General features: G+C 45.0%; 1 protein-coding gene across 10 annotated transcripts in view; it reads left to right on the top strand.

Moving 5' to 3' along the window:
• The window catches only part of LOC110498654 (teneurin-3), a 426574-nt gene that overhangs the window by 191479 nt on the left and 220391 nt on the right, over positions 1–14704 (top strand). The window contains exon 1 of one of the 10 annotated variants that reach the window (XM_036954332.1): positions 5838–6483. The exons of 8 other annotated variants lie outside the window; for them this stretch is intronic. The gene's annotated coding sequence lies outside the window, so the exon portion shown is untranslated. Of the gene's footprint in view, positions 1–5837; positions 6484–14704 lie in introns of those variants that run through there. One more of the 10 variants, XM_036954333.1, reaches the window with a different exon arrangement.

Genomic DNA, 14704 nt, shown 5'->3' on the forward strand with positions numbered 1-14704 from the left:
AGTTCAAATCAAATCTTATTTGTCACATGCTTCGCAGACAACAGGTGCAGAATAACAGTGAAATTAGTACTTGCGGGTCTATTTCGAACAATATAGAGTTAACGATTATTATTTTATTTTTATTTCAAAAATTGAAATAGTGACATGAGGAATAAATACACAGTGAATAACTAAACATATTGAGTAGAAAATAACAATAATGTGTAGCCTTCATTTAACTACACAAGTCAAATTCTTATGAACAATGACAGCCTACCGTGGAACTGTGGTGTATTGTTGGATTGTTTTTCAGGTGCAGAACAACAGATTTTGTCCTTGTCTGCTCGGGGATTTGATCCAGCAACCTTTTGGTTACTGGGCCAACGCTCTGGCCACTAGGCTACCCGACACCCCAGCAGGGAGTTGAAAATAACATGGCTATATACAGGGAGTCTAAAATAACATGGCTATTTACAGGGAGTAGATAATAACATGGTTATATACAGGGAGTAGATAATAACATGGTTATATACAGGGAGTAGATAATAACATGGTTATATACAAGGAGTAGACAATAACATGGTTATATACAGGGAGTAGACAATAACATGGTTATATACAGGGAGTAGATAATAACATGGCTATATACAGGGAGTAGATAATAACATGGTTATATACAGGGAGTAGATAATAACATGGCTATATACAGGGAGTAGATAATAACATGGCTATATACAGGGAGTAGATAATAACATGGCTATATACAGGGAGTAGATAATAACATGGTTGTATACAGGGAGTAGATAATAACATGGCTATATACAGGGAGTAGATAATAACATGGTTGTATACAGGGAGTAGATAATAACATGGCTATATACAGGGAGTAGATAATAACATGGCTATATACAGGGAGTAGATAATAACATGGTTGTATACAGGGAGTCTAAAATAACATGGCTATTTACAGGGAGTAGAAAATAACATGGTTGTATACAGGGAGTAGAAAATAACATGGCTATATACAGGGAGTAGATAATAACATGGTTGTATACAGGGAGTAGATAATAACATGGTTATATACAGGGAGTAGATAATAACATGACTATATACAGGGAGTAGATAATAACATGGTTATATACAGGGAGTAGATAATAACATGGCTATATACAGGGAGTAGATAATAACATGGCTATATACAGGGAGTAGATAATAACATGGTTATATTCAGGGAGTAGATAATAACATGGCTATTTACAGGGAGTAGATAATAACATGGTTATATACAGGGAGTAGATAATAACATGGTTGTATACAGGGAGTCTAAAATAACATGGCTATTTACAGGGAGTCTAAAATAACATGGCTATTTACAGGGAGTAGAAAATAACATGGTTGTATACAGGGAGTAGAAAATAACATGGTTATATACAGGGAGTAGATAATAACATGGTTATATACAGGGAGTAGAAAATAACATGGTTGTATACAGGGAGTAGAAAATAACATGGCTATATACAGGGAGTAGATAATAACATGGTTGTATACAGGGAGTCTAAAATAACATGGTTATATACAGGGAGTAGACAATAACATGGCTATATACAGGGAGTAGATAATAACATGGCTATATACAGGGAGTAGACAATAACATGGCTATATACAGGGAGTAGATAATAACATGGCTATATACAGGGAGTAGACAATAACATGGCTATATACAGGGAGTAGATAATAACATGGCTATATACAGGGAGTAGATAATAACATGGCTATATACAGGGGGTGGATAATAATTAGAAGTCATGTATTTAGGAAGTCATCATTAGAAGTCATGTGTTTAGGAAGTCATCATTAGAAGTCATGTATTAGGAAGTCATCATTAGAAGTCATATACTTGTGTCTCTCCGTCTTTGTTTGGTTAATGAGTACTCAGTTTAAGATGTGTGTGTGTGTGTGTGTGTGTGTGTGTGTGTGTGTGTGTGTGTGTGTGTGTGTGTGTGTGCGCATGTGTGCGTGCGTGCGTGCGTGCGTGCGTGCATGTGTTCGTGCGTGCGTGCGCGCGTGTGTGTAGAGGTCATAATACAGTGTTTTGTTTATCTGAGAACACACCCAGTCACAGAAATACAGCCAACAAATACACATATCCACAATACGCTGATGTAAATATTTGTCAATTCACACACTGCAGCGATATTAGATGTTCCTGCCGATGGTTGGTTTACAGTCCAACTCAGGTAAAAATACAAAACACTATAATGTCACACCATAACGGACAATATTCTAGACACACACACACACACACACACACACACAATGTTAAAGTGTGATTGATTCTTAGTGGGGAGCCAGCAGACGTTCACCCCTAAGTGTTTATGGTCGTCAAGATGCTCTCTGTCCATCTCTCCCCATAGCAACAAGTGCAGTGCTTTAAAAAACAGTCACACGTACGAGTGTGAAATACAGCGATTGCCAGAGTAATGAGGTTTTCCAAAAGGCCTTAGTCCGTTCGGGCCACCATAATATTGATTTCATTCATATTAATGCCACATGACAAGGCATAGCCGACTATCAGTAAAGGAAACAGATTTTTTTTCCCAGCTTGTGTGGGTGTCGGCGTGCCTGGCATTCATATGTGTGTTTGTGTGTGTGTCTCTCTCTCTGTGTGTGTCCCGCTCTCTGTGTGTTTGCCTGCGTATGAGCCCCTATCGCTCTCCTCTCCACAGTCTAGTAGGAAGGATATTAGCCTCTTCTTCCAACACACCCCGAGGGAGATGAACACTCCCAAGCATGGGCATGTATGGATGGAATGTATAGACAAAATGGGCCCTGGTCCAGCTCTTTATACTCACAGCAGTGTAGAGGCCTAACGTTATGATAATGTCTAATTCATCGGGTAATTAATTATGGAATATAAAATATGGATTTATTTTTATTTTACAGTAAATGTTATTTTACAGCACCAACTATCATTTAAGTCGATAGGAAACTTTCTTAGCCAGTCGGGATAAACCGTACATGTCACAGTTCTTTCAATGTCAGATTCAAAGTCTCAGAGACAGTGATGTTATTTTATAACAGGAAAAATATGTATTATAAAAACAAGGTAATACATGATAAATGACTCTGTGACAGATTATGGCAAAATGATAAGCAATGATGAAGTAGTTAGAATGGGGAAGGGAGGGAAACAGAGAGGAGGGTTTCTCTTAACTCAAGAGTAGGACAAGCTATCATTTAGGATGGTTCTGCATGAGAAAAAGCAGGGAATTTAAGAGAGATATAGCCTGCGTTGAATGTGCTTATATGAAATTAATTTTAGCTCAATCTCTGGCTGGATTCCCAAACGTCCTTTCATTGGGAAAATGGGAGAAGACCCCTGTTCTGGGGTGGTGTCGTCCAACTGAGATCCAAGTGAGAGCAGAGGACAATCGTTCAAATTGGAGGGGGAGGGGGGGGGGGGGGGGGGCTTTCCAGTTACCAACTGCACCAACGTCCTGGAAGCAGAAGGATTTCAGGCTATTATTCACGCCACGCTTTTATAGTTCAGTTCGAATGGACAGCGTGGGCGGGGATAGGCTCCTTGCCTGATTGGCTGAAATTTTCCGTGGTCACTCTTAGCAGGCGGTGCCCCAGGCTCAGGGAGGAGAGTAGTGTTCCGTTGTTGATGGATAAATCCTTTGTAAAACGCGGGAAAGGTGGGTAATTGTTCAGGGCATAATGTTCCCTACGTAACGACACAAAACATGACACGTTCTCCTTGAAATACAAAGACGTTATTCCCAACAGGGAAAAACACACAATATCATTGAGCATTTCTACAGCATACAATGATCATAGGATACATCAGTACTTCTCCGCCTAGATCCTTCTGGTGTTAACAAGAATGTAGATTCCATATGAATGTGGTCTGGATTCTGTCCGTTTAGAGCAGGGCGAGCCATTTGGCAGGTCCCTGCTGTTCCGGTGCCGTCCTGTCCTGGACAGAACGTTTTGAAGTGGATGTTCTGCTGTTTTTAACGGCCCTCTGGAGCGTCATGTTGTAATACGGAGGGCGATTTATTATGATATTTTATTTATACGGGGAGGGTCACCGTTGAGCCCATGGTCTCATTTACATGGGGAGGCCTGTGAACATGAACATACACCATTTAATAAATACCATGTAATATAATAATATCAATATAACACGAGATATAACACGAGATGAAGAGATGAATCAAAAACCAACACAACTCTCCCATATCGCCTCCCTTAAAAGGTGGAACAATGTTATTGATAGAAATAGGGACGAGAACGGGGCCCAAAATCGACCCCCTGCAGCACACCTTTCGTAATATTGAGGAAACCGTCAGTAAGCACACTTTTGTTCTTGAACCAATCGCAGGATGCCATGATCTAGGCCTATTTCAGAGGACCCGTGAACAAGTAAGAAATGGTCGACCGTATCAAGCGCCTTTCGACGGGTCGATAAGCCAGCACAATGACTTTTAATGGTCTGAACAATATAGCGCGTCCTCTGTGGCCGTTTTTTTTTGTTGGGAAAAGGGGGAGAAGAGCGGCTGGGTCGTGTCACGTCCTTTCGTCTCTACAGTTGGCATTCGTCAGGGTCTGTAATCCGGAATGCTCTATAACCCGTGTAGCAAAACGCACCAAACTAAACAAGTCTCCTTTTGTTCATTTCATTGTGTTTATTTGTTTACACCTGTGGAGTACGGGAGGTTTCAGATTGTTGTGTTGTTGTGTGTGTAGCCTCGACGTGCTAATCAGACCAGATAAGGACGTGATACCTGGTGAAAGCGGTCTTTCGCTAATTTTGTGTGTGTGTGTGTGTGTGTGTGTGTGCGCGCATACGTGCATAAGTGCGTGGCTGGGTTTGCGGCAGTGTTTCCATGTGCTCTGAGGCGTGTTAATGACAGCAGGCAGAAAATGAACAGACATTGAGCAGACTCATACATGATCTGCCATACAGGTACAGTTCTGCGTGTGTGTGTGTTGATGTTGATGTACCTGTAGGATTTAAACAATCGCCCCCCAATCCCCCCTTCCCCAAAACACGTATAAATACTGTTATATAAATTGGGTCTCCCTGTATTATACTGATGCTAAAATGTTTATTCTACTGAGACATTGACTTTATGTTCTAGTCTTATCTTTTGTTGTTTCTTATTGTTGTTTCATTGTTGAGAAGGAACCTGCAAGTTGGCATTTCATTGGACAGTGTATACCATGTGTATCCTGTACATACGACTAATACAACTTGAAACTTGAGGATATGTAGTATATGTATGGGTATTCATTAGGTGTGTGTATTAGTACATGTATGGGTATTCATTAGGTGTGTGTATTAGTATATGTATGGGTATTCATTAGGTGTGTGTATTAGTATATGTATGGGTATTCATTAGGTGTGTGTATTCGTACAGGTATGGGTATTCATTAGGTGTGTGTATTATGAGTCAAACTATTATCCCATTACTGGTATGCAGTTGCATTATTCCCTAGCTGGGGTATAAAGAATAGAGTCTAAGTAAAGGTGTGCCTGTCTATTTACTATAGTGCTTTTCTCCCTAGCTACAATGGCTAAGTGCGTGCGTGCCTGAGAGAGGGAGAGATATCGCTGAGAGAGTGTGTGTGTGTGTGTGTGTGTGAAGCCACGCAACAGATGAAGACCAAATGGTTAAAGCAGAGACAGCCCCCCCTCCTCTCCCCTCCCTTCCCCCGACCTCCTTTCCTCTCCCTCCTCCCCCCGGTGGGTGTAAACAGACAGAGGCTCAACCTATAGCGCGCCTCCCTCCCTTCTTTCAGCCCCAAGCCCCTCCCCTCTCCTGCCAGCAGCAGCACGGCTCCGAAAGAGTGCCTCAAAACTTGGAGAGAGCGAGAGAGAGAAAGAAAGAGGAAAGATTCCGTTTAGAAAGGCAGGCGGCGGCAGAGAGGGTACGAGAGCGAGCGTGGACCAACCACCAACCAGCAGGATGCGCATTTAACCACCCACTGTCCAGCCTAAGGAAAAGAAGAAAAAAAACGATCCAGCATTTTTTCCCTCTTTTTTTTTTTTATTCCTCCCTCTCTCGTTAATGAGTTGAGCTTGAAGCCTGAGCTTGATGCCATAGAGAGTGAGAGTGTGATTGTTCATTGAGAGGAGCCTCTCTCTGTTCTGTGTGTGCGTTTGAGAGAGTGAGTGGAATGGGAGAAACAGACTACTGTCAGTAGAACCACTGAAACAGACTGTGTGCCGAGAGAGAGAGAGAGAGACAGAGAGAGAGAGAGACAGAGAGAGAGAGACAGAGAGAGAGAGAGAGAGAGAGAGATATCGAAGGCAAGTGTTTTGTGGAGGGGAATAAAAAAGGCGAAAAAAGCTCCCGGCAAGACAGACCCAGCGCAGCACCGTGTCTACCCAGCTACATGCCTCTGTGATCGGGTAACGAGAGCAGCCAGGAGGGCTCTGGCCGGATCCTTTTAACCCCTTTGGGGAAGGAACAACTGGAGGATTTCTTAACCAAGGTAACAGCTGAAACCAGTGTATTCTCTCTGCTGCTGCTAATTGACCTTCCTCAGTGTGCCGTTTACGCACCCCTCTCTGTGTGTGTGTGTGTGTGTGTGTGCGCCTGTGCATCCACATGTCGTGCCTGTGGTCAATGAAACGTGATCAATTGCTGTCAATTATTATACCCGCTGTCTGCTTAAGTGTGTTTCAATCATCTTCAAAGGAAAGGAGTTTGTGTGTGTGTGTGTGTGAGTGTTGAGGGGATCCGTATCGCATGTTAATACGCTTCTCTCTCTGTGACTCCGGCACTTTGAGAGTTGATTGTCGAGAGAGAGAGAGAGAGAGAGAGGGAAGTCAACGCTCCCCCGAAAAAAGCTCCCTCGGAGCTCGGCTGCCCTCACCACGGTCAGATGTTCTGAATTAGAGCGAATAGTTTTTGCGAAGCGGAGCCCAGTCACTGTTCCTTTTTTGGGGCTGCTTGTGGTCAGAATTCCCAGCCTCTCCAAATCCACCCAGGCTATAATACCAGGCAGGATGAGGGGGCTGATGCTGTGGAGGGGGATTCGCGAGCCTTTTTTTGGATGGGCTCAACAGCATAATAGATGAATTGTGTGTGTCGATGACTTAGATTTAAAAGGCTGTGAAAAAGAGAGGGGGTTTGTTTATGTAATTCCTCTGGAAATGGATATTTTCATGGCCATTTGATGTCCTGTCTTTTAAGATGTGGAAACAGGCATAGCCTACAGTGCCTTTTGCAACACATGTAATAATTCTCACTCCCGTCCCGTTACGGGGAGAATAGACCCTTATACCGCAGGATAATTGGAACCATATTTTTCAGGGGGGGGGGGGGGGGGGTTGGAATTTGTCACTCTATTTCCTTTTCAATTAGCCTATTCTACACCCCCCGGCCTGCCGCTGAGTGACGGAAAGATGCAGCTATAACAGAACAACTGAATAACTGGCAGGCTGGAATATGGACCAGCTCTGCGTTCATAAACGCCGTGGAGACGGACAGATGTTAAAAGATGTCCCCCAACCCCAAAAAAAAAAATGTTTAACAAAAAATGGACACGTCAGATAGACCAGATGAGCGAGATAAAGGGGATATCATACGATAATACGCTTTTATGATTTCAATATGTTCATCTGTGTGTTGTAGAAGTGTGATTTGCCATATGTTCCATCAGTTAAAGGAAACTTAGATGGCTCTGCCTTATTAAAAACCAGACAATAGGAAGGAGTACTGGGGGCGCAGCAACAATGTGTGTGCTCAGGCGTTAAAGACGCTGTGAAATTCCACCAGTCAGTGATTCCTCTCAGGCCCACTACCACTGAGAGGAACCTGTGGTGTCTCATAATGTCAAACAGTTGCCCCGATTGTTAAAAAAACAAGAAAGAAATGGGCCTCTATCACTCTCTCTCTGTCTGTCTGTCTGTCTGTCTGTCATATTTCAGATCTGCGTGCCGAAGCCTCTGACCCTACAAGCTCTATGTTCACGGCCCAAATGGCACCCTATTCCCTATCTAGAGTGCACCTCTTTTGATCAGAGCCCCGATAGGTCGTGCACTACACAGGGAACAGGGTGCCATTTGGGATGCCCACAATGAGAAATAAGCTGTCAAGAATTACTGAGGAGGCCGGGGCCATGCGCAAAGGTGTTTAATGTCCCTCTCATGTGGCGGGCCTTACTACATGGTTCCACTTTAATGCTCATACTAAGCCTCTCTGCTGATTTATGGCCCAGGACCCCATTCTTTGATTCCACACTACATAGATTTTGGAAAGGGGAAAATAAGTGTTTGCAATGTTAGACACTGAAAGAAAGAGTGGATGGAAGGGGGGGGGGGGGAAACGGTAGGAGGAAATAGCTGAACCTGGTTGTCCTTCCTCTTCTCTTTCTTTCTCGTCACGAATGGAAAGAGATCGCCTAGCAACGGGGCCCAGGCTGTGCTTGGTGTGTGTGTGTGTGTGTGTGTGAGATGTATACACTTAGTGTGTGCAGTAATCTGGCTGATGGACTGCATTACTGGAGCTATTACTCAATGAATAAAAGTTTGAATTCCGTTTGATAACTCCGTCGTGATATTTCTCTGATTTAGCGCCTTGTAAAACGGACCAGGTCACCTTTCCTTATCCACATATTTCTTTGTTTTACTGTTCGTGTTATTACGTTGAAGGGCATTTATCGTAGCATCTTGATGGCTGTTATATAGTGGCTCAACTCATTGTTCATTTATAGCGGAACATTGGAAAAGGCCCGACGGACCTGCTCCTGAGTAAAAAAAAGAATTACAAAACGGGAAAAGAGGGAAAATTGTGATTGACGATTGGTGAAAAACAGCATCCTACGGCCTATAGACCTGCAGTCTATTGCAGGCTCATTAGCATAATAGGTGGTTATTATATAGCCATGTTGTGATGGAGGGATGAGGGATGACACAGAGAAATGTCCATGGGAATAGACATGAAAGAGGGGGTGAAGCGCTTGAAGGTTCGCCGTCCGCACGGAGGAGTAAAGCGCTCGTTCTATCTCTTCATCTCTGTTTCTCTCTCTCTCCAGCTCTTTGTGATTAAAGTTCATATCTCTCCATGAATCCCTTTAAGAACACACCCCATCATTAGATAGGAGTGATTTACGAAGAGAGAGAGTGTGTGTGTGTGTGTGTGTGTGTGTGTGTGTGTCTACTGTTGAGGGATTGAGGAGTGAGTTCATAGTGTTATCTCGCTAGGTGTCCAGACGGCTCCGTGATCACTTCTTCCACTGATCTAGGACGGCTAAGAGAGGTGCTGTCTGACACTTCTGAAGGGGCACCTTGTTCAGTTCTGAGACCAGGCCACCTCTCTCTTTTATTCGCTCTCTTTCTCCGTATATTCTTCTATCGCTCTCTCGCTCTTTCTCTCTCTCTGTAATTCTCCCCCCCTTCGTCTCTCGTTCTCATTATTTTTTTCCCCCTTTCGCTCCTTCCCTCCCTCCCTCCTTCTTCTCCTATATAACAGCTCTGGTCCGTCCAGGGCCTCCAGAACTCACCATAACAACACATACAGTACATACCCATCAGCCAATCGATCGATTCCATTTTCTCATCACAGCTCTGCTCCAGATAAGACTTGGAGGAGGAGGCTTCTATTGTATATTGTTGCAGGCGGCTGTTGCAGGCGGCTGTGGCAGGCGGTGCTCAGGGAATGCTGCCAAACAGTTAAGCTATACTCATCCAATTGGGGTAAGAAGAGGGTCCCTCAATGGGTCTTACTGCTTCCAGAATATTCTTTGTGATTGGGATGGGTTAAAGGGAGCTCGCTACAGATTGGACTGTTTGGCTGGGAGCCGGAGAGGAACAGGGCGGGTTGGCCGGAGGAGAGTTTCTGACAAATAAACGGCACGCCGCCGTCGGTGGTATGCTAATGTCCCCGTCTGCCTGTGTGTGTGTGTGTGAGAAGACTTGTGTTTGGTGTGTCAATATGAATTAGATTGGCTGCTTCCCAAATTGCACCCTATTCCCTATAATTATTATTCTTAATGATTGTCCCAGCTCAAAAGTAGTGCACTTTTTTTCTTCTTCTAGAGAGTAGGGTGCTATTTGAGAGGCAGACGCGGGTGGAGATTTAGATGCGTTCGTTACAGCGAGGAGACGTGCGTAGGAAAGAGGAAAGATCTTTGAGGGAATTTATTGAATGAACCTATTATTTATTTTGGGTTTGTTTCTGTTCAGGAACGCTCTGAACGTGTTCCAAATCTGTTCAGAACAACAAGAATAGACTGTACTTTTCAACCATTCATTTAGGTCCTTTAATAAATATACATATTTCCCAAATATATTTAATTGGGGGGGAAAAATGTAATAATAAAAAAAATATTACAATTTAAATGAAAAATAATAAAGTATATAGGAATATATACCATTTAAATGAACAAGGATAAGGTTTAGTATAAATAGAAGTAGGTGGAAAATCCAAAATTGTTTTAGTGGTCACAATGTTTTATTGGCTATAAAAAATAAAAGGTTTATGATTCTTCCAAAAATCAAATGAAGTACTAAGTACTAATGAATTAATAATGATTAAAAATATAATTGTACAAATAACAGCACCATATGTAGTTATATTTCTATTATCACCTTATACAACCTGCCGTAAATAAAATAGCATAAGTATGTACTAATTTGGGGCTGACAGAGTGTGCGAGCCAGGGGAAACAAAGGTCATCATGGGGGTCAAACACAGGAAATTATCCTTGTGATGGAGTGGCCTGGCCCTGTGGACACGCACACACACACACACACACACACACACGCACACACACACACACACGCACGCACGCACGCACACACACACACACACACACACACACACACACACACCCCGCTGGGTCATAAATCCTCACATGAATAATACAGGGGCTACCCCAGCCACTCTACAGACTCTGGTACAACTGCCACTGCATTTCCCCACGGTACCATTACAGAGGAAAGGATGTTACATACAGTCTCTTTGTGAAGGCTGCTGATTTTCTCCTCTTGTTTTCTGTTGTTATCGAATTGAGATGATAGTTATTTTCCACTCCAGTTGAGAAGGACCCCTCGGGCCGGTGCAGGTGTGTGTGTGTGTGTGTGTGTGTGTCGGTCCCGTGTGTGTTGGAGTTCTCCCTCTCCTGATGGAGCCAGACAGAGGTTGTGGCGGTGTCCCGGGCTGTTCTGGTCCGGGGGGACAGTGACAGAGTGACCATCCTTACCGTAGCGTAGCCTAGCCGCCGGCTGAGTCCAGATAGAATAATAGTATTTCCAGTTGAGGTGACGGGCCGAGATAAGCAGGGCCCGTACATCACGGCTGAGAAGTCGCAACACAGGCTAAGGAAAAAGACCACGGCACACCTATTTACACAATGCCCGTGGTGTCCTATTCTCAAGAGTGCTGATCTAGCACCAGGTCGCCTGTGTCTATATCAGTGTATTAATTATGATCTAAAAGGCCAAACTGATCCTAGATCAGCACTCCTATTCTGAGAGGCTTTAAGAATTGGGGCTCTGCTCTCCTGAGCTCGGCTATTATAACTGGAGAGGTTGAGGAGGCCAACGTTTAAGCTAACATGTCTTAGTGAAACTAAACAAAGCTAAATGAGCTATTAATGTGGTCTACCTGAACCGGCAAGGCTAACTCTAAGCTAATCGCTAGGTTGTATGACTTGGCTGTGTATCGTACGGTCTATAGGCCTATACACCTGGGAGTTAAATGGGTATATATTAAATAAGCATGTCTTTGTCCTTTCAATGTCTCGTCTAGCTGGTGGTTATTGGAGTTGACTAAATAATTCCTTGTCAGCAGAATTGTCCCGTGTTGGCCTGGTAATGTGTGGTAACTCGATTACGCGGTAGCCATATTACCCTTGACTCACACACACACAACACACACAGTAGCTAGGTCCATCTCTCCACGACAGCACCTGCCAGGCCTCTCTCGTCTCTCCTCTCTCCTCTCTCGTCTCTCCTCTCTCCTCTCTCGTCTCTCCTCTCTCGTCTCTCCTCTCTCGTCTCTCCTCTCTCGTCTCTCGTCTCTCCTCTCTCGTCTCTCCTCTCTCGTCTCACCTCTCTCCTCTCTCGTCTCTCCTCTCTCCTGTCTCGTCTCTCCTCTCTCGTCTCTCGTCTCTCGTCTCTCCTCTCTCGTCTCACCTCTCTCGTCTCTCCTCTCTCCTCTCTCGTGTCTTGTCTCTCCTCTCTCCTCTCTCGTCTCTCCTCTCTCCTCTCTCGTCTCTCCTCTCTCGTCTCTCCTCTCTCCTCTCTCGTCTCTCCTCTTTCGTCTCTCCTCTCTCGCCTCTCCTCTCTCGTCTCTCCTCTCCCCTCTCTCCTCTCTCCTCTCTCCTCTCTCCTCTCCGTCTACAGCGAGGGGGAAAGAGGAAATAAAGCCTCCATTCAACGGCTCATAGACCGAGACGCCCACATGTATAATAGAACAGTCCAATCGTAAAGCTTCAGATTCATACACTCTGTGTGTTGTGTGTGTGTGTGTGTGTGTGTGTGTGGGGAGAGAGAAGGGGAAATTGAATACTCTGCTATCCACCAGATATTTTACTAGACAAACAGCTACTGAAGGATCATTCAGTAATAATGAATAAATGACTTAGTTCTGATCCACATAACGGCCCATTAGGTTTGTTCTGAAAGGAGTCGAGGTGCTGAATAAGTAGATGTATAAGAGCGTTTATCCTGTGTACTGGACTTACAGTGTTGTTTTGTTTTATTTCAGTCCAGAATCTCTTCTTCAGAGAACCTATTTTGTACACTTCTGATGTGTACAAGTATCTGTTATTTAAATGTCTCTGATAACAGTCAAGGAGGCGGTTTAAGGTAATGTTCCCTTTGTCAAACTACATAGTTGTTCATCTGTAGTGAGGCAAGGCTGGGAGATGTGATGGAGGACACTAGTCCTGAGATATAGACCAGCAGCAGCCACGTCCACCAGCCTAGACACTGTGTGGAAGGAGGAAGACTGGTGTGTGTGTGTGTGTGTGTGTGCCCACTCCCGTCTCCTTGCATTGGAATCCATCCCCGTTGTGAGCCAGAGCCACCACTAGGCCCAGAGGGGATGTAGCTAGGAGGAGACCCCAACCAGTCCCCCCCCCCCCCCCCCCCCCCCACACACACACAGAAAGACCCAGCCCTTTTATCGTTTCCGCTCGTCACACACACAGAACACACGCACGCTACCTACACTCTCACACACACACACACAGAACACACGCACACTTCCTACACTCACACACACACATACAGAACACACGCACACTACCTACACACACACACACATGATCAGGGCTCACACACACACACACACCCGCTCTCGAAGGCTAGCTGGCTGTCCTGTTGATCATTTGAGGAGAACCTCTCTCCCCTTCAACCCCCTCTAGTCTATTTTCATTGCCTGCTTCACTGCAGCCCTGCTTAACAAACGCTTTACCAGACCTTTCTCTCTCTCTCAGCTATATGACCCTAGGGCAAGAGGGAGGGAGGGAGGGAGGGAGGGAGGGAGGGAGGGAGGGAGGGAGGGACAGCCAACCAACCATCCACTCACCCACCTCCTTTGTTTGGGGGTTAGAGGCACAGCAAGGTCGCAACCTTTTAAGATGAGGGCCTGGGGCTCGGGTTACAGGAGCACAGCCTGGGCTAGATGCAGGGAGGGAAGATGTCTGTCTGTCCCTGCTCAGCCACATGTGTTCGGCAATCAACTGAACAATGTCATCAGCATTAACACTGCCATTACCACAACTAACCACATGTGTCATCAGCCCCCATAGGGAGGAGACGGGTTTAAGGTTTGAACACAGACACACACAGACACACACACACACACAGACACACACAGACACACACACACACACACACACACACACACACACACATACAAAGACACACACACACACACACACACACACACACACACACACACACACACATACAAAGACACACACACACATACACACACACACACACAGACAGAAGAGCCCAATCCCCAGGGAAGGGTAGAGAAAAAGGCAGGGATGGCTGGATATACAGTAGAGAGAGATGTATCGCTGGTAGTTTGGCATTGAGTTGCTCTGGTTTTAAGGTGGGGTAACCAGCACCCGGCCGTCCGTGTTGTCATGGGGGAGCAGTGTGCTGAGAGGGAGCGAGGGGGTCGGCAACATACTTTCTCTAGGAACAGTTGTCTGTATCCTTATTGTTGACACAGTTTTCACTCAGCTGCACTTGGCTAGGAGGTGGCTGTATGTTGCTGTGTGTGTGTGTGTGTGTGTGTGTGTGTGTGTGTGTGTGTGTGTGTGTGTGTGTGTGTGTGTGTGTGTGTGTGTGTGTGTGTGTGTGTGTGTGTGTGTGTGTGTGTGTGTGTGTGTGTGTGTGTGTGTGTGTGTGTGTGTGTGTGTGTGTGTGTGTGTGTGTGTGTGTGTGTGTGTGCGTGTGTGTGTGCGTGCGTTGAGTGAGAGCACATCGTAGTCTCTAGCTACATACAGTATGTACTATGTATGCCCTTGGGTGTAGGTGGAACAGCCCATTTGGCTAGTCTATCACCACTCCCCATAGCACCGCCATACTGAACCCCATCACTGATGATCAGCCTCTCCTCTCCCATGCCTTTACCATAGGACTCAAGCAGCCTCCCCGTCCCCCTACAGTTCTCTTCCATCTCTCTCTCTCTCTCTCTCTCTCTCTCTCTCTCTCTCTCTGTCTCTCTCTCTCTCTCTCTCTCTC

Source organism: Oncorhynchus mykiss, chromosome 19, assembly GCF_013265735.2.
Source record: "Oncorhynchus mykiss isolate Arlee chromosome 19, USDA_OmykA_1.1, whole genome shotgun sequence".
NCBI classification, from domain to species: Eukaryota; Metazoa; Chordata; class Actinopteri; order Salmoniformes; family Salmonidae; genus Oncorhynchus; species Oncorhynchus mykiss.